Source organism: Emydura macquarii, unplaced genomic scaffold (assembly GCF_026122565.2).
Source record: "Emydura macquarii macquarii isolate MOO-44397 ecotype Brisbane River unplaced genomic scaffold, CSIRO-AGI_Emac_v2 contig_3530, whole genome shotgun sequence".
NCBI lineage: Eukaryota > Metazoa > Chordata > Testudines > Chelidae > Emydura > Emydura macquarii.
In genome coordinates, this window is record NW_027133667.1 from 7,474,829 (window position 1) to 7,493,284 (window position 18,456).

Below are 18,456 nucleotides of genomic sequence, written 5' to 3' on the forward strand. Positions count from 1 at the left end.
TCTGGAAATGAAAAATGCAATGGGGGAAATGTCAATTTTGATTAAACCAAACACTTTCTGATGGGAAAATTTGTTGATCAAAAATTTCAACCAGCTTTTCTTAGAGACACACATCAACACATATTTATTATTTAATGTGTTAATATATTTTGATTCAATATACCCTGATAGCGAATGGTTGGTGAGAAGGTTAAGATTGATACAATATAAGGGCCCAATTCTGCCAAATTTACTCGTATGACTAGTTATATTGACTTCAGTGGGAACTACTTACATGCACAAAATTAACCACATCCATAATTCTTTACAGAATTGGGGCCTCAAATGCATTGGTTAAGGCATTTTAATTAACCAATTTCTCATACCATATTTCTTATGTATTCATTGAACTTTCACTTGCCTAGCTAAAGAACAGACCAAACTTTCTTATATATTTGTGTTTTATTAATCAAAATTAAAATAAAAAATGAATAAGAAATTACAGAGGGTTAAAATAAAGGTGATTAAATAAAAGTGTTTACAAGGTTTATGACCCAAATTCAAGATAGCATGTTGAATATACTGGTGGCTAGTGAATAGGGCCCTGGACTGGGATTCAGGAGACCTGCGTTCTATTCCCAGTTCTGCCACTGGCCTGCTGGGTGACCTTGGGCAAGTCACTTTACCACCCTGCATCTCAATTTCCCCATCTGTAAAATGGGGATAATGATGCTTACCCACTTATAGAGGTCTGCCTCTATATAAGAGTTAGGTATTATCATTCAGAAAGTACTTAACACATGCTTAAGATCATTCCTGAATAGGGATGGACTTAAGCACATGCTTAACTGCTTTCCTGAACCGGGACCTATAGGAATCAATTTAACATGAAAAAAATTACCAAAGGGTAATAAATCAAATCACAATAAATAAGTTATCAGATAGTGGTAACCTTATTGTAATTCTGTACTACTCTAGGAAGATGATTTTTGTTTCAACACGGACCTCTGAATCTACAGTAAAGGTCCTTATCAAACTGCCATTCAAGCTCCATAACAATCAAAAGTTAGGGGAAATTAAAGTGGCCTGATTTTCAAAATATTATAAACATGTGGCCTCTTTAATGTGTCTCAAACTGAGCAACCAAGAAACGGAGGCACCTAAAATTATTAGTTACTGTTGAAAATTTGTGCTATGTTGTTTTACACATTGCTTGGTTTTCAAGTGTTTCTTTTCTTTTTCGCAATCCATACAATAAGTTTTTTTAAAAAATTAATTCCTAAATATATGTACATAACTTTCCAAAAAGGAGCAGATGGTTACTTTATAGTAAAAAAACATCATCAATAAACTGGCTATTAAAATTAATGGCAGGTGTGGTTTTCCATTTCTTACTGCATCTCTATTAAAGATATTATTCCATGATAGTTCGGAGCAGATAGAAAAAAAGCCCATATATACTTGAAGAATGAATTTGCTCCTGGCACTAATTCTTCGAACTTCTGCCTTTTTTCCTCTCCAAAATCATTGAATCATCATAGAAGATTAGAGTTGGAAGGGACCTAAGGAGGTCATCTAGTACAACCCCCTGCTCAAAGCAGGACTAACCTCAGCTAAATCATCCCAGCCAGGGCTTTGTCAAGCCACAGCTTAAAAACTTCTAAAGATGGAGATTCCACCACCTCCCTAGCTAACCCATTCTAGTGCTTCACCACCCTCCTAGTGAAAAACTTTTCCCTAATAGCCAACCTAGACCTCCCCCACTGCAACTTGAGACCACTGCTCATTGTTCTGTCATCTACTACTATTGACAATAGCTTAGCTCCATCCTCCCTGGAATCCCCTTTCAGGTAGTTAAAGGCTGCTATCAAATCTCCCCTCATTCTTCTCTTTTGCAGAGTAAACAAGCCTAGTTCCCTCAGCCTCTCCTCATAAGTCTTACGCTCCAGGCCCCTAATCATTTTTGTTGACCTCCGCTGGACTCTCTCCAACTTGTCCACATCCTTTTTGTAGTGGGGGGCCCAAAACTGGACACAATACTCCAAATGCGGCCTCACCAATGCTGAATAGAGGGGAATAATCACTTCCCTCGATCTGCTGGCAATGCTCCTACTAATGCAATATGCTATTAGCCTTTTTGGCAACCAAGGCACACTGCTGACTCATATCAGCTTTTTATCCACTGTAACCCCCAGGTCCTTTTCTGCAGAACTGCTGCCTAGCTCGTTGGTTCCCAGTCTGTAGCTGTGCATGGGATTCTTCCATCCTAGGTGCAGGACTCTGCACTTGTCCGTGTTGAACTTCATCAGATTTCCTTTGGCCCAATCTTCCAATTTGTCTAGGTCACTCTGTATCCTATCCCTATCTTCCAGGGTATCTACCACTCCCCCTAGCTTAGTGTCATCTGCAAACTTGCTGAGGGTGCAATCTACCCCATCCTCTAAATCATTAATGAAGATGTTGAACAAAACCAGCCCCAGGACTGACCTCGGGGGCACTCCGCTTGTTACTGGCTGCCAGCTAGACATCGAGCCATTGATCACTACCCGTTGAGCCTGATGATCTAGGAAGCTATCTATCCATTTTATAGTTCATTTATCCAACCCATACTTCTTTAACTTGCTGATAAGAATACTGTGGGAAACTGTATCAAAAGTTTTGCTAAAGTCAAGGTATATCACGTTCACCGCTTTCCCCACATGCATAGAGCCAGTCACCTCTTCATAAAAGACAATCAGGTTGGTCAGGCATGACTTGCCCTTGGTGAATCCACGTTGACTGTTCCTGATCACCTTCCTCTCTTCCAAGTGCCTTAAAATGGATTCCTGGAGGACTTGCTCAATGATTTTTCCAGGAATTGAGGTGAGGTTGACAGGTTTGTAGTTCCCTGGATCCTCTTTCTTCCCTTTCTTGAAGATGGACACTATATTTGCTTTTTTCCAATCATCAGGGACTTCCCCCAATTGCCACAAGTTTTCAAAGACAATAGCCAATGGCTCTGAAATCACATCAGCCAACTCCCTCAGCACCCTTGGATGCATTGCATCTGGCCCCATGGACTTGTGTATGGCCAATCTTTCTAAACCTGAACCTGTTCCTTCAGCACTGTACCTGCTGTTCTTCTTTCTTCCTTTTGTCAGGATCCTGAGCTCTACCATCTCATGGTCACTGCTGCCTAGCTTGCCACCCACTTCTACTTCCCCTACCAAATCTTCCGTTTGTGAGCAGCAGATCAAGAGGAGCACAGCCCATAGTTGGTTGCTCCTGCACTTGCACCAGAAAGTTGTCCGCAACACTCTCCAAAAACTTCCTGGATTGTCTGTAATCTGCTGTATTGCTCTTTCAGCAGATGTCAGGGTGATTGAAGTCCCCCATGAGAACCAGATCCTGTGAACTGGAAACTTTCCCTAGTTGACTGAAGAAAGCCTCATCTACCTCGTCCTCCTGGTCTGGTGGTCTATAACAGACACCCAGCACTACATCACCCTTATTGTTTTTGCTTCTAAGCTTAACCGAGACTCTCAACTGGCTTATCTCCAGTTTCATACTGGAGCTCAGAGCAATCATAGTGCTCTCTTACATACAGTTCAACTCCTCCACCCTTTCACCCCTGCCTGTCCTTCCTGAACAGCTTATACCCATCCATGACAGTGCTCCAGTTGTGTGAGTTACCCCACCAGGTCTCAGTTATTCCAGTCACATCATAGTTCCTTGACTGTGCCAGGACTTCCAATTCCTCCTGCTTGTTTCCCAGGTTTCTTGCGTTTGTGTATAGGCACTTGAGATAACTGGCTGATTGCCCTACTTTCTCAGTGCAATTCAGGAGGCCTCCCCTGAGGCACCCTCCTCCTTCTGCTTCCACCTGGTATCTAACTTCCCCATATATGTCATATATATCAACAGTTCTCAAGCTGCTTAAGTCTGGGTATACTCTCAGAGTGCAGATCTTCTGTCTGGCAGCCCCTCCTGAAAGTCGCCGCCTAGCCCCTAGAACCAACGCTGACCCCTCAAACGCCCTGTAACCGAATGCATCCCTGTATTCACACCTTACATATTATTGTAATAATCTTTGTACAAAATATGCCTTGTGAGGTATCATTTGAAAAGTAATAATTCACAGGTCAATAATGTATGTAGCAACATTATATGTAAAGTTATTAAAATTCCCCATGTATGTTGATTGCACATGTTCAAACCCATGTAGCCCAGATTAGGCAGGAGTGGTTAAGCAGGGCTATCTTAAACAAAGGAATGTGTGTTTACTTCAATTTACATATAAGTAGTAAACAAGGCCCTTGAGACAGCAAGAGGGGGACAAGACAAACCGGCATTTCAGCATACACGGGGAGAAAAAAGAGCATGGTGTCATCTTCTCTCCCCCCCCCCCGATTATGTTGCTTTCTTTACTGTTTGAATAAACTTTGCTTTGAGGGGAAATCCAAGGCAAAAGGGTGACTGGACTATAAAAGTTAGAGGCAAAACATCCCAATCTGTCTCTCTCTACTTCTCTCTCTTGTTCTTTCACCTAAGACGACAAAAGAACCAGCCCTTTGGACTTTGAGGGCAGATCTTGAGTTGAGAATTTGGTCAGCTATGTGTTAGGAACATGCGATAAGTATTTTACCTTGAACCACATCTAGTTTGTTAAGTCTTAGCTACTAGGAAGCATTTTATCTTGATTTCTCTTATAAGCATTTCTGATTTTAGTACCTTATACTTGTACTCACTTAAAATCTCTCTCATTGTACTTAAATAAACTTGTTTTATTATTTAATCAAAACTAATCCAATATTGAGTTTAAACTGAATTGTTTGATAATGCCAATTAAAATACCAAGCTGTTGAATATTGACCCCCTTATAGGGCAACATGCCTCTAATAGCTGGACTGTACAGGAGAGGGCTGGAGAGTGAAGAGTACACGTTTTTTGGGAAAATTCAGTGCTGGGAGTGTGTTGGGGGTCAATGTGCAAGTGATAACCACGGTGGACAGAAGCCAGAGTGTTGACTGGGGCGTGGCTGGTAGGCTGCAGCTATACATGAATACTTAGGATGTGACCTGCAGGCTGTTTGTGAGGGGCCCAGGTTGGGCACTACAGAAGCAAAGCATGGTGAGGCACCCAAGGTTCCAACGCAGGTGGTAACACAATCTTTCACTAATGTGGATTGCACCCTAGATTGTGATATTCCTGCAATAGTTTAAACACACCTTTTCTCAGATCTCCACCTGAAGGTGTGAGGCCTCTGGTTTAGTTCTTCAAGGGGCCACCTGGAAGGTGTAACACATGAAATGCACAGACACTGTGCACAGGATTCTGGCACACTACCGGTCTTTCTTTAAAAATATGAAAAATACACAGATTGATACAAAAATAATAATCCCCATATTCATTTCCCTGCCTCAGTTTCATCGCCACTCTAAAACAACCATTGGGCTGTGGCCAGAGAGCCAGCTGGGCCCCTCCAGCGTCCTTCAGCTGCAGAGCATGACTTGGGTTCTGAAACCTGGAGCCTTTTCTCCCCACTGTGCCTTCTCTGACCTTAGCCAGTCCATCCTCTTCCCCTCTCCTGCCCAAAATTTCTTGTCTGGCTCCTTGAATCTACCCTCCTCTTTTGTAACCTTTGTCCTGCTTGGGGAATTTCCACTCTTCAAACCCCCGTCCCCTACAGACAAGCTGAAGGAAATGGCTTCTCCAAACCCAGCCAACCTATCTATTGACTGGTTCAAGTACAGTCATAAAGTATTCTCCATTGTCTTTAGTCAAGTGTGTATGGCTACATCCTTGCCGGCAATGGTGGATACACATAGATGTAGAGGCATTACATGATACAGACATTTTATAACTTTATAATATCAACCAGAATTGAGAAGCTGTACAGACAGATTTCCCAAATTGTCACACAAGGGAAAGAGAAAAACAATAAATTACTAGGAGTTTATTTGAAATAGACCCTTTGAATGAGTTATGTTTTATAATATCTAGTCATTTTTTTTATTTTGCCCTACATGTATAAATTTGCCAGTTTGGGGCTTGAGCCTATACCCCTGAAGTCAAAGGAAGCTTTACCATTTGATCAAATGGGTGTAGGATCAGGTAATTAATTAGGAGGTAATGTTGGATGTGTGGTGTAAATTGTCCCTCAACACCAAGACCAGCAAGCAGAACTTTTGTAAGAGGGCAGGAAATCTTGGGTCATGGCAGTGTTCTCACCCCCCTGCCCTTGTTGCTCTTTTCCTTCTCTGTGCAACCTTGTTCTCATCTGTTCTCAAACCATTCAGAGATAAGGAAGAGGCATCAACTCATGCAAAAAAGAACTGGGGATAAAATGTAAGGACCTCTGTTTCCAGAGAAACCAAATTTTAGTAGATGGGTGAAATCCTGGCCCCAATGAAATCAATGGGAATTTTGCCATTAAATTCAATAGGGCCACAATTTCACACAAAGGCTTTTATTTTCTGCTGAATAACCATTGGGGCAGTGATATATATAAAAACTATACGGTCCATTTCCAATCCAGAGTGTGGCAAAAATGAAAATATTATTCCAAGTCAACTGATTTCAGAATTCAGTTGAGAAAATCATATGTCCAGTCACTAGAACTGTTGCAGCAGATATACAATTAATAAGCATTGAAGCTGCAAAGTCAAACCTACTACACTTTTCAGATCATATGTGAATGTGAAATCAAGGCATATCAGGGTGAGATAAGCAAAAAAATGGCCATAATAACAGTATTTAACTTACCTCACTAGCCACACCAAATATATAGTAGGAAATCTATCAGTGAGAGATCTGATCTTAAGGAAAGTTAATTACTGAGAGTCATCATGATAGATAGCTACTTTAAGGAATTATTACAAGGATAAAATCTATTTCTATAGCTAAAATAATAGACTATCCTACTTCAATGACTATCCAGCAGCTCTGGAGAAAATATCCTTTAAATTATACACCTGGGATTAATTATTTCAAACTATGCAACATGCAAATGTACCCAAGAAATGCATTCTTAATAATTCAGACATATACTGGTGATTCTTTGCATTATATCTGAAGTTTGCAACGTTTTCCATTCTGTAAAGACTATGCACTGTACATCATTTTTCTTTTTACATCTATAATAGAAAATTGAATCAAAACTATTATATATGAAGAAAGAGTTAATGATTATATAGTGGTCCTGACAGTACAATGGCTATTTAATTAGTATAGATGAGGAGGAAAGCATTTAAATGCACTTAATTCATTTCTCTGACTAAAGTGAAATATGGAAGTAGCTATTTAAAGAAACTGATTTTTCCCAGTGTTCAAGACTTATCAATAGATAGATTATGTAATTCCACTTGAGCTTGCAAGCAGGACAAATAGCTGTTTCAATATATTTTCAGGGGGGCTAATGCCATTTATGAATGATTTAGTAAAAATTCCAGTAGATTCTATTAGCCTCTTTCAGCTGGACTCTTATTGCCCTAATAGACCCAATAGCATGAGTAAACTAAGGCCACCTTACTTCTAAATGAGAGCATCTAAACAGGGGTTTCATGTGCTTTAACTAATGCTCTTTAAATTCAGACCCTTTGTTGATTTGCCTTAAGTATCCTGAGTATCACCTTATAGACAAGCCCTAATAGATCATTTGCATTGTTCCAAATCCTAATCACTGGAAGGAAATAGTGGGATCAGGTAGAATTTTTCAACTGAAATTTCCACTAGAATTACACCCCTTCTGCTTCCATAATACTTTCCAGTACAATAGAACATCCACATTTTCTCTTACAGTATGGTCCCTTGGAACCACCCCCACTCTGCAAAAGGGTTTTAAACCTAACAAATCCAGCAAATGGGGATGTCTCTGGCAGGGGAACCTCTGGGTGGCATAGATCCAGCAAATCCAGCTTTTTTTTTTGGCAGAAAGATTTCGATTTTTCCAATTATCCAGTAGGAAAATTATAATTAAATATTTTGTTTTGAATGGATTAAACTGAAATTGGAATATTTTGTTTTGTTAAACTGACCCAAAATGTGTTTTGAATCATTGCTTCATGGAGATGTAATTTGGGCCCCATTCTCTCCTATGGGCTTTGCTGCCTGGCTGGACTACTTCTCCATGTGCTCTTCCCTCTGACCAAGCCATACGTTACATCATGGGAGATGTAGTCTAACCAGGGAATCCTGCTCTAGGAGAGAATGGGGGCATCTGACTCCTGAACTACAACTCTCATGAGGCAATGCACCACAATAGGAAATTCAATTTAATATGAAACTGACTGGAAATAAATTATTGTGAGTCAGGTCAAGAAAAAATGAAACATTTTGATTTCAGGAATGTCCACATATTTTGTGTCGATCGAAAATGCTGGAAGATGTTGATGTTTACACATGAAATATTTTCACAGTATTTATTCTGTGAAAAGCTTTGATATTTCAACTCTTCATCCCAAAACAAATGTTGAAATATTGGAATTTTCCACATCTCTAGCAATTACGTGTAACCCTGAACTATGTCATATGACTTGGGCCAGATAATCATCATCAGGCTGGTGCCAGCACTTCTGTATATCATATTGTTATCACAGCTACCACCAGTGAGAAAATTTTTTCTGCATCTGCAAAGATGAAGAGATGATACAGGACTCACTTCCCTTTAAGAAAATTCTATGACACTCTACTTGGTTGAATAATAACTGGTTTTGTTTTTGCAAATTTAAGTCATTACTCTTTTCTTGTCTTTATGGTAGAGTGGCATAACATATTGTGTTGTTCCTGCAGCTTGAAAATACATGGCAATTTGTGTAAATGACAACACAGTTCTTTTTATTTAAATTCAGTGGGAACAGAATTAGGTGCAACACCTTACTTTGTATAAAAATTTTTAAAATAGTATTTATATTGATATTTATGTAATAAAGTATTGGAGGACCAAAAGAAAGTCAATTAAAAAAACCTCTAAAAATATCAATAGATGTATACTAATGAGGATAGGGGTTTCTGCTGAAAAGCATTTGTAAGTCTGTCTGGCAGAGATGTTTGTACACTATATTGTTAATCATTGTCTTTTAATTTAATTTGTACTGGATTTCCTTTCAAAGCCCAGTGTCATCAAATCCTCTATTGAGTTCTTCCACATTTCTCAGTAGGCCCATCTTAGCTGCCACACTGCAGCTGAGAAGGTTGTTGGTCTTTTATCCTTGGATCACATGCACTCTGTATGCAGAGCTTTTGTCTTCGTAAATTGTTTCTGTGGTGGATTGGCCCATGCAGTTCACTTGAGAACACCTACAGGTCTAGTCAGAGCTGTGTCAAAGTGATTTCAGCTCTGGGTTGATTGTAAGTCTCTTCTGAGATGACTTGTGATATCAGTTTCTAAGTCAATTTTAAAGTCAATAGTCTTGCCATGAATATTCAGTTTTATTCTCCAAGCAGATTCTGTGTTGTCACAAGTGATAGATCCCAGAAACAATGGCTCTGGAGTGTCGATAGTAAGAGTCAACTCTCTGACTGCTTTGGTGCAACAAATAGCTGCAAAATGTCCATATTCCATGCATGTATTACATTATGTGCCTCTGGCTGGACATGCATCGTCTCTTGGGATATGACTTTTTCCCACACCTTGGGCACGTATGCTGGAATTTGTCCCTCTTAGCTTGGGAGTTGTCTCTCCTTGCCTCAGGGGTCTTATAGTAATGACTTTTAGCACTCATGCTGCATCTGTTAACAGCCTCTAAGCTAATTTCTTGTTTTTCAAGTTTGGCAAGTTGCTCTTGGTTTTGCTGTCTCACGAGCTCAGACTGCTTTGCTATTTGAATAGCTGTGGCTAGGGTTAATTCTCTCTGCATTTGTAGCTGCTGTGAAAGGCTTTATCTGCTAACCCAATAACTAGCTTGTTGTTGATATTTTCATGTTTTGCATTCTCCAAAACAAAACTTTTCAGCCAATGTATGCAGATTCCTTATAAAACACATTCTATATTTTCCCTTGGTCCTTGAATTCTCTGGTGAAACCATGCTCTTTCATAAAATACATTTCTCTAAGTACAAAGTATGCATCAAACATAGCTAGAACTCTTTCATAGTCATCACTGTGACAGTCTTCAGTAAAGTCAAAGGATTTGAAGATATGCTCTGCTTGCTTCCCCAGACCATAAATTAAAGAAGATACCAGTATATCTCAGGTTTCTTTGTGGAGCTTGGTAGGAATGCAAAATCTTGCTTCCAGTCTGTCCATTCTGAAGATTTATCAAAGCTCAGGTTCTCTGGGCCATTGAAGAGTGGCGTGAGATCCTGCAATCTTTATTGCTTTGTTCTTTTGTTCTGTTTCTGTTCTTAGTTTACTTCTGACAATGTCATGTCATTCTGTACCAGAAATAAACTGGCCACAGAGGTTGCTTATACACACCAGATGTGTTCATCATAGCATCCTTTAATGCTTTGCCAGGCATGGCTAAGATTAGCTTAAATAAGGTATTTTACACATATTGCCACCTAGTAGCTGAACAGCATAATACAGTATAAGACATGATGCCTAACCCTGTTGTTTCATCCTCTCTCCTCAGTCTTCCTTTCTTCTTCTCCCAGTTCTCTTTGGAATTTTTTTTAAATTTCCATCCTCTTTTTCACTAACTTTACCTTTCCAAGTTGAACCTTGTAATAGCCTGAACCCCAAATTTCACTCCTTTTATAGAACTATGATCAATCTTGTACAAAGTATGCCTTGTGAAGTATCATTTAAAAACTCATAATTTGCTGACCATTATTGTCCTGGAAAATGTGTGTGGCAACGTTATATGTAAAGTTATAAGATTCTAATGTATGATGTTATGAAGACATATTCCAAATCTGGAAAGTAGTCCCAAACCAGTTCTCTTAGAGACAGAAGACTAGCCAACGCCTCAGCCAGGTGTCAAAAAAATCAAATGAACCACCATCTGGTTACATGGCCATTCTTTGGCAGGAAAAAGGATATGGGCAAAAATCTACATCTTGACAAAGAAACAGCTTGGGGTTCCATCCATGCAGAGTTGCTGTTTCCTGAGCTTCAGCTACAGATGATGCTCAAAAAAGAAAAAAATGTATAAGAATGGAGAGCAAACACCCCAAATCATCTCTCTCCCTTCCTCTCTACCCACAGCATCAACAACACTTGAGGAACAAAGAAAACATCACTGGACTGGGGAGAGATCCTGCCTGAAAGGAATTCAGCCAATAAGACTAATGGAATACGTGGTGAGAGAGACTTTTGCTTTGAAATCACTTAGCTTGGTAAATTAGACATTAGTTACATTTCCTTATGTATTTCCTTGCCACTGATTCACTAGATGAGGTGATTTGACAAGCAGAATCCATAAATTTCTCAGAGTATGAGACTCCAGGCAGTCTGAACCAAAAGGAGCCTTACAGAAAGAGCAGAAGACATCTTGGAAGAAAGAGGAATGAAGATGCACCATCACCATACAGCAGCCAGTATGCTCAGACTCTCAGCAGCCACCTTTGGAGAAGACTGGATCTGAGCCGGAAGGAAACCTGGAGCCACCTGTGGTAGGTAAGTGCACATGGGAATTAACTCTTTTCTCTTTCCCGGACAAGAAACTTATATTTACTTAATCTTAATGGAAAACTCCAGCTACCCAAGAAAAGAGAAAGGTGGCAACCTGCAATCCCTGGTCGACCATAGGGAGCCAGCAGAACTTAAGGAAATCACACTAACCCAACAAAAAAGATCCTAAAGGTTTGTGACATTACCCAGGTTCAGTCTAGACTGATGAATAGCTGTGTCCCCTCAGTTCTCCAACCGATGCCTTTTACACTGCTTTACTGTGAGAGCTACCATGCCTGATCTGCTCACACAGAGCCTCCACCATGTAAATTACTCCCAGTTATACTGTAGCCAGCCACTCTTGAATTACACTGCAGAGCAACACCAGAAAATTCCCAGTCCCAGAATTTCCCCCAAGCAATGTGTGTCTTGTACTGCCCCACTCCCTCCTGGACAATATAAGCTCACAACATTCTCTGGCAAGGAGTTCCACAGGTTGACTCTGCACTGTGATTTTAAGACAGAACAACTTGTATTAATTATTGAAAACAGAATTATGATGTTAAACAAGATATTATTAGGAACTGCTAACTAGTGTAAATACAAAGACAATCAGTAAAGCTAGAGTTAGAAGGCTGTCATGTCTTTCTGCAGTTGAAAGATATCTTTGACATGTTGATTTGAAATGTTGACAAATATTATTAACTCTTTTACAAAGTGACTGGAAAATACCACACATAGTTCTGATAGGAAAAGCATGGGTCTAGGAAAGAGGCTTGGAAAGGCAGATCCCTAAGTGTAACATGTATGGCACCATCCTGAACTGTGCAGATGGATGAGACTGCGGGATCATCCTCTGCTAAGAAATGTTTGAGTTACTATTATGGAAAACTTGAAGATACATTTGAAAAATCACAATGTAACAGCTGCAATTAATCAGCATGGATTAATGACATGTAAATCATGTCAGACAAATTGGCTGTATGAGTACGCCTTCATATTTTAAATTAATAAAACATCAATTTTTGAATTTAGCTGCAGAGTTCAGTGCCAGAGTGCTGAAGAAAGCAGAGACCCTGTTCATTTGGAATACTATGCTAGAGAAGTTTGTACATCATGCCTATTGCTGCAGTAAACAAATGTCTTACAATTTCTCCTATAATATATGCACCATAAGGATAATGTTTTCTCTCCCATCCTTCTGTTCATTTTACAGAAAGCTAAACTGAATATTACATTTAAATTTGGAGGTGGCCAGAGTCTCACTCACTTTGGTTTCATTAGACAGTTACTTCCACAGTTACAGAGCAGCTAGTGAGAAGGTTTCATCTTCCACAAAGTCCCAGCGTAGGGTTTAATATCATTACAGGAGACCATCCATGATTCTGAGAGATTTTCAGTTAATCTCATGAAGGGTCTTGAAGATTAAGACTGCAAGCTTGACTTCAACTTGATATAAAACAGAGATCCAGACTAAAGAACGGAATACTAGGCAGTATTTAAAGCACTCTGGCACCATTATAAGTGGAGATGGTTCACTTACCATGGTTGTCACTTGCCTGACACTTGTCACTATAGTATGCAGCGTTGTTGTAGCCATGTCGGTCCCAGGATGTTATATTTATATTTCATTTCAGTTGTTTATAATATCGCCAAACTTTAATTGTTCGGGCTAAAATTTTTCCTTGCTAGCTGTCTGATTGAGGATGAATTTTCTTTTTGTTTTTCAAAGAAAGATTCAGCAAAAATGCTTCAGCCACATCTGAGAAGATTAGGGAAAAATACAATATTTTGCTTATGTTTAAAAAAAACTCTTTCTAGTGTTCTGTTAAGAAGTTCTAGCATCTCCGGGCTTTGGAACAAGGCCTTGAAATTTGGTACAGAGTTTACCTTTGTGAGTCAAGGATGTGACTTCTGCTCTTCCAATGAAAAAAACCCACCCAAATCTGGCTAAGATAAAAGCCTCTGAAAAACATCGGCTACCATGTGCTCAGCGGAGATTTGTCAGAGTTTGGCAGCTAAATTGTCTAAAGATTCCATCTGCAGTGAGCATGCTCCATCCTAGGACTGCAGGGACTAAGCAAAACTTTCCCTTCAGTTGCTTCACTGGGCCCAGGAACTGAGAGCAAGGAAACAGTTTTGCCTGTATCCTTATTGCTGGCACCCAGGCAGCAAGGAAGAGGAAGCTGCCTGTCTTGAATGCAGAGGGGACAAAGAGGCATACTGGGGTGAAGAATGGGGGGCAGCATTGGGGGGGGCAGAGTGGGACAAGGAGCCTAGGGGGAGGGTAGGACATTCGGAGGAATGTAAGGAAATACATAATGAACTGTTAGAAAAGTAGATATTATATAGTTAATTGCATTATAAGAAAATGAAAAAGGAAACTTTTCTGCTTTCTGTATGTGTCTTGTTAACACAGCTTCCAAAGGGTGTAAAAAATAAATAAATAAAATCAGATAGTTGGCTTGTGTCTTATCTACATTGATTCTTGATCTGTGTAAACAACAGGCAAAGTAAACCAAACAAATGTGTAATTCACTAGCCAGGTGGAGATCTTCCTAAGTAAGAGACTAGAGAGAATGGATACTGACTGAACAGAAGTAGTTAACCCAATCAGTAACTTCAAGGCCTTAAAAAAGCAAATAAGTAAGACTAAGACTGTTGTAAAAAATAACAGAAAACATGAAAGCAATAAAAAGACAGCTGGATTGAGTAAGAAGGGGTATAGCAGTGGCTAAAAAAAAAAGGAATTGATAAGGAGATGCATTTTTACTTATCCAATTAAAACTAAGGCTGTGTTTATACTGACGGCGGCAAATTCGCCACCACCAGATCAATCTTCCTGGATCGATTGAGCGGTCAGTTTAGACCCGCTCAATCGATCAGGAAATCGACTGAGTAAATCCACCCCCTCAAGAAGCATAGCGCTGCGTCGATGGGGGCGCAGCACAGTGCGAACAGCACGCAGAAGGGAAGCAGAGCAGTTGACGTGAGTTACACAAACTACTCTGCGTAGTTTGCGTAACTCCTGTCGACTGCCGCCAAATCGCGAGGTAAGTGTAAACCAGCCCTAATTGGTATCAGTTAAAAGGATTTTGAGGCAGTATTATGAAAATATATTTAGAATAGAATGTTTATAGATGACGTAGTTTTAATAAGCTATGCCTTTGTAATGTTATGAAACACAATATAAAGAAAGTGTTTAACAAATGGGGATGGAGCAATGCAGAACTCACACCTAATCAGACTAGCATTAATCTCATGACAGAAACAGCCTACCTAATTAATCATTACACTACCTTGTTCTGCTTTACTTATGCTTAAGGATAAAATGTTGTCACAATTATTTTTTTAAAAAGTTGCAGACAGATCGCGGGCAATAAACAAAAATTCATGGGAGCCCACAACCAGTCTTTTACTAAAAATACCAAGACGGGTGGAAGTTGGAGGGAGGCAGATGGAGCCTTGCAGCAGCAGGCAGGGGGAGTGACAGCCGGAGCCTCAGAGGGGGGACAGCTCTGGCTCCGGCTCTAGCCCCAGCCGAAGCTGCAGGGTAGGGGATCATAGCCCCAGTCCAAGCAGCAGGGAGGAGGGTGCACAGCCCCTGCGGCCACAGGGGCGCACTTCCCTGGCCATAGCAGAGCACAGCCCCAGCTGCAACCTTGGCCAAAGGGGTGGGTTGGGGGTGGGGTCGCAAAACTCCGGCTCCGGCCAGAGCCAGAGCCTGGCTGCTGACAGCTGAAGTAGAAGTAGTCACAGAGGTCGGATGAAATCACAGAATCCGTGACTTCCCTGACCTCCATGACTAAATTGTATCTTTACTTACGCTGTGTTTAGATAAGGCAATAAAATATAGTGCTAAAGTTTTCTTATTAAAACTTGAAGCTAGTTAAACTTTGTAATTATATGAACTGTGCAATTATATGAACTGTGCTTTTCACTCAATATTCTGGTATCTCTGGGCAGGCATGGGCCAGGCATATATTACAACATTCCTCCACTTTGGGATAGTGACTTAGCGCTGCAAAGATTGCGTAGTTGTAGATAGCCACATATCCATGATATTTTGTACATATCCAGATAGAGAAATAGGCTGAATAAGATGAAGACTACATTAAATAATACATAATCTCCCACAGAGGCAGAAATTTGTTTCTGACCACTGGAGACCTTGGGAAATGATGCAAAAAGTATTTGAGTGATATTTTAAATATCAAAAAAATTAAAGAATTGTGATGACTGGGATCTCTGTGTGTTGCCTTCGTTCCTATTGCTTTCTACACCCTTTTCCTGTTCATTGTTGGTGACAACTGGTTCATGGTTTTTACACATTTTGATTGACCACCTACCTGTGTGTCTTACTTTGATTTCCTTGTGTTTTTGGATTGCTGTTCTGGAATGCATCAGAGTGTAACAAGGATCCTGTAAGAAGGGATGGTGCATGGAGGTTTTATGTCTCACTGTACTACGTTTGCAAAACAAGTGAAAGCACGTGAAAGAATCTTGAAGATAGTTAAAGGCACAGAAAAAGGAGAGAATAAATTGTGGTGCTGAATTAGAGGGCAGCATGAAGGAGACAGCCACCCATGCCCAAATAGCAGCAATAGCTGCTGAAGCTGCCTTTCAAAAAGAAAGGAATTTAGATGTAGAAGTGGGGTTATTGTGGTCTCAGGGGGTGAGGCCCAAAAAGAAAATGAGGAAGTAAAAAGCAGAATTAAGCAAAATGTTACTGTAATGTAACAATTAAGAAACTCCCAGATAAATAACCACAAAATATGAACTGCGTATTAGCTATTTGGAGTAGTAAATAAAAGTTCAGAAGGGAATGCTATCAGTTCTGCAGTAATAACAGTTTTAGACAACAAGGCCAAATGTTTTTTTGTAGTGAACATCTCTAATAGGTTCTAATAATTTCCTCTCCACCCTAAATCTGCGTTCCAGTTTACAGGGGTCTAGGATATCTTTACTTGTTTGACGAGAAATTCCAGCTCACCAGCTATTTTTCATGAAAAGAGGAAGTTACTCACTTTGTGCAGTAACAATGGTTCTTCAAGATGTTTGCCTCCATGTAGGTGTATCTGCGTCCCTGTGCCTCTGATTGGAGATTACAGATAGCAGTGTCCATTCAGCCCACACATGCACTCTCCCTCCCTAACTAGCTCTGCATGGGAAAACCACCCTCTGTTTTTTGTCTATCACAGAGCCCCTTTGGAGAACTCCAAAACAGAGGGGAAGAAGGTGAGTTGCGGAGCACCCACAGGGACACACATCATTACTGCACAAGATGAGTAACTTCTTCCTCTTCTTTGAGCAGTGTCCCTAATGGAAGGTTGGGGCTTTAGAGTCTTGTATGTTATGGATGACAATACTCTGGCACTGAAGACAGCATCAGAAGCTAAGTCTCTAATGATTGCGTAGTATTCTGCGAAAGTATGAGGAGATGCCCAACTCGTTGCCCTATACATTTCTGAGATGGAAATATCTTTAAGGAAGATGACCAATGTGGAAACTGATCTTGTGGAATGCGTATGGATTCCAGATGGAGGTATCAAATTATGAGTATGATAACAATAGTTAATACAGTTTGAGACCCATTTGTAAAGTCTCTGAGCTGGTATCTCAGCACCTTTTGACCTGTCCACAGCTGAGAGGAAGAGCTTCAGAGATTTCCTGAAGACCTTTGTCCTGTCCAAATAAAAAAGCTCTCCTAAGCATGTGAAGTATAGCCTCCCTGTCATCACAGTGAGGCTTTGGGTAGAAGGTGGGAAGGTGAATAAGCTGGTTCATGTGGAAAGATGAAATCATCTTAGGGAGGAACTTTGGGTGTGGCCTCATGGGGACTTTGTGTCTTTAAAGAAAATAGTGAAGGGGGAGTGTGCATTAATGCCACCACTGGTGATGGCTACTAGGAATGCTGTCTTCCTGGGCAGATGCATAACAGAATAAGTGGCCATAGGTTCAAAGGGCAATCTAGTTAGGCTGTTTAGAACTAGATTCAAGTCCTACATTGGAGTGGGGTGCCTGGTTTGTAGGAAATAATTTCCAATGCCCTTAAGAAATCTCTTTGTTGTTGGATGGGCAAAAACTGAGTATCCATCTATCTGTTGCTGGAATGTACCTTGAGGGAGGTAAGAGATAGCCCCATCCTTTTGAGGCCAAACACGTAATCCAGCACAAAGGGGAGGGATGTGGAATCTTATCCATTTTTGCAGATAAGTGCATAAACTGCTGATTTTCTATTGTGTAATAACACTTCTTTCATCTCCTGAGAGCAGCAGCTCTCTATGTGTTGGAATCATGAAGGAGACAAGCCTTGAGCTGGAGGATCTGTAGGTTGGGATGGAGAGTTTGCCCATCGTTCTGGGAAAGAGTGGGCTGGAGAATTGGTGGATACATTGCTAGCTATGCCAGGTATAGGTATCACAGCTGCTCAGCCAGGTGGAAGCAAATCAGTGTAACTTTTGCGTTTTTTTCTCTCTTTATTTTCATCAGGACCTACGCCAGAAGGAAATGGAGGAAAGGCGTATAGAAGGCCTGTGTCCCATGGGAGAAGGAGTGTTTCTCAAGACTGACTCTGGCTTCCTTCCAAATAAATCAAGACTCTTCCAGTCTCCGTCATAAGGGCTGGATTTATTGTAATGCTGTCAGCCATGGAAATTTACAGTTTTCACAATGATGGATTTGGGTGGAGGGTATGAAAAAAGGAATTCCACATCCTTGGAGGGCACTTAGTACTTTTTATCCCTTTTTTCCATGTTGGTATGCTAGAGGCTGGTGTGTGCCAAATGACCTTAGCAGGCTCTAAAAGCACCTTGTTGACTGGGAGGGCTATTCTTGAGGAGGAGGTAGTGTGCAATATATGTCTAGTAGCTTGTGGTGGGGTCTCTTTCACCTCCTCAAGGGGAATTTGTAGTGTGTCTGCCAACCTTTTTGTTAGATCCTGAA

At 40.5% G+C, this 18,456-nt stretch overlaps 1 long non-coding RNA gene across 1 annotated transcript; it reads left to right on the forward strand.

The window, feature by feature from the left end:
- Nucleotides 1-11,105: 11,105 nt before the first annotated feature.
- Nucleotides 11,106-18,101, forward strand: LOC137145461 (uncharacterized). Its single transcript, XR_010917661.1, has 3 exons — nucleotides 11,106-11,201; nucleotides 11,294-11,517; nucleotides 18,004-18,101. It is a non-coding gene; the product is annotated as an uncharacterized lncRNA (long non-coding RNA).
- Nucleotides 18,102-18,456: the final 355 nt, after the last annotated feature.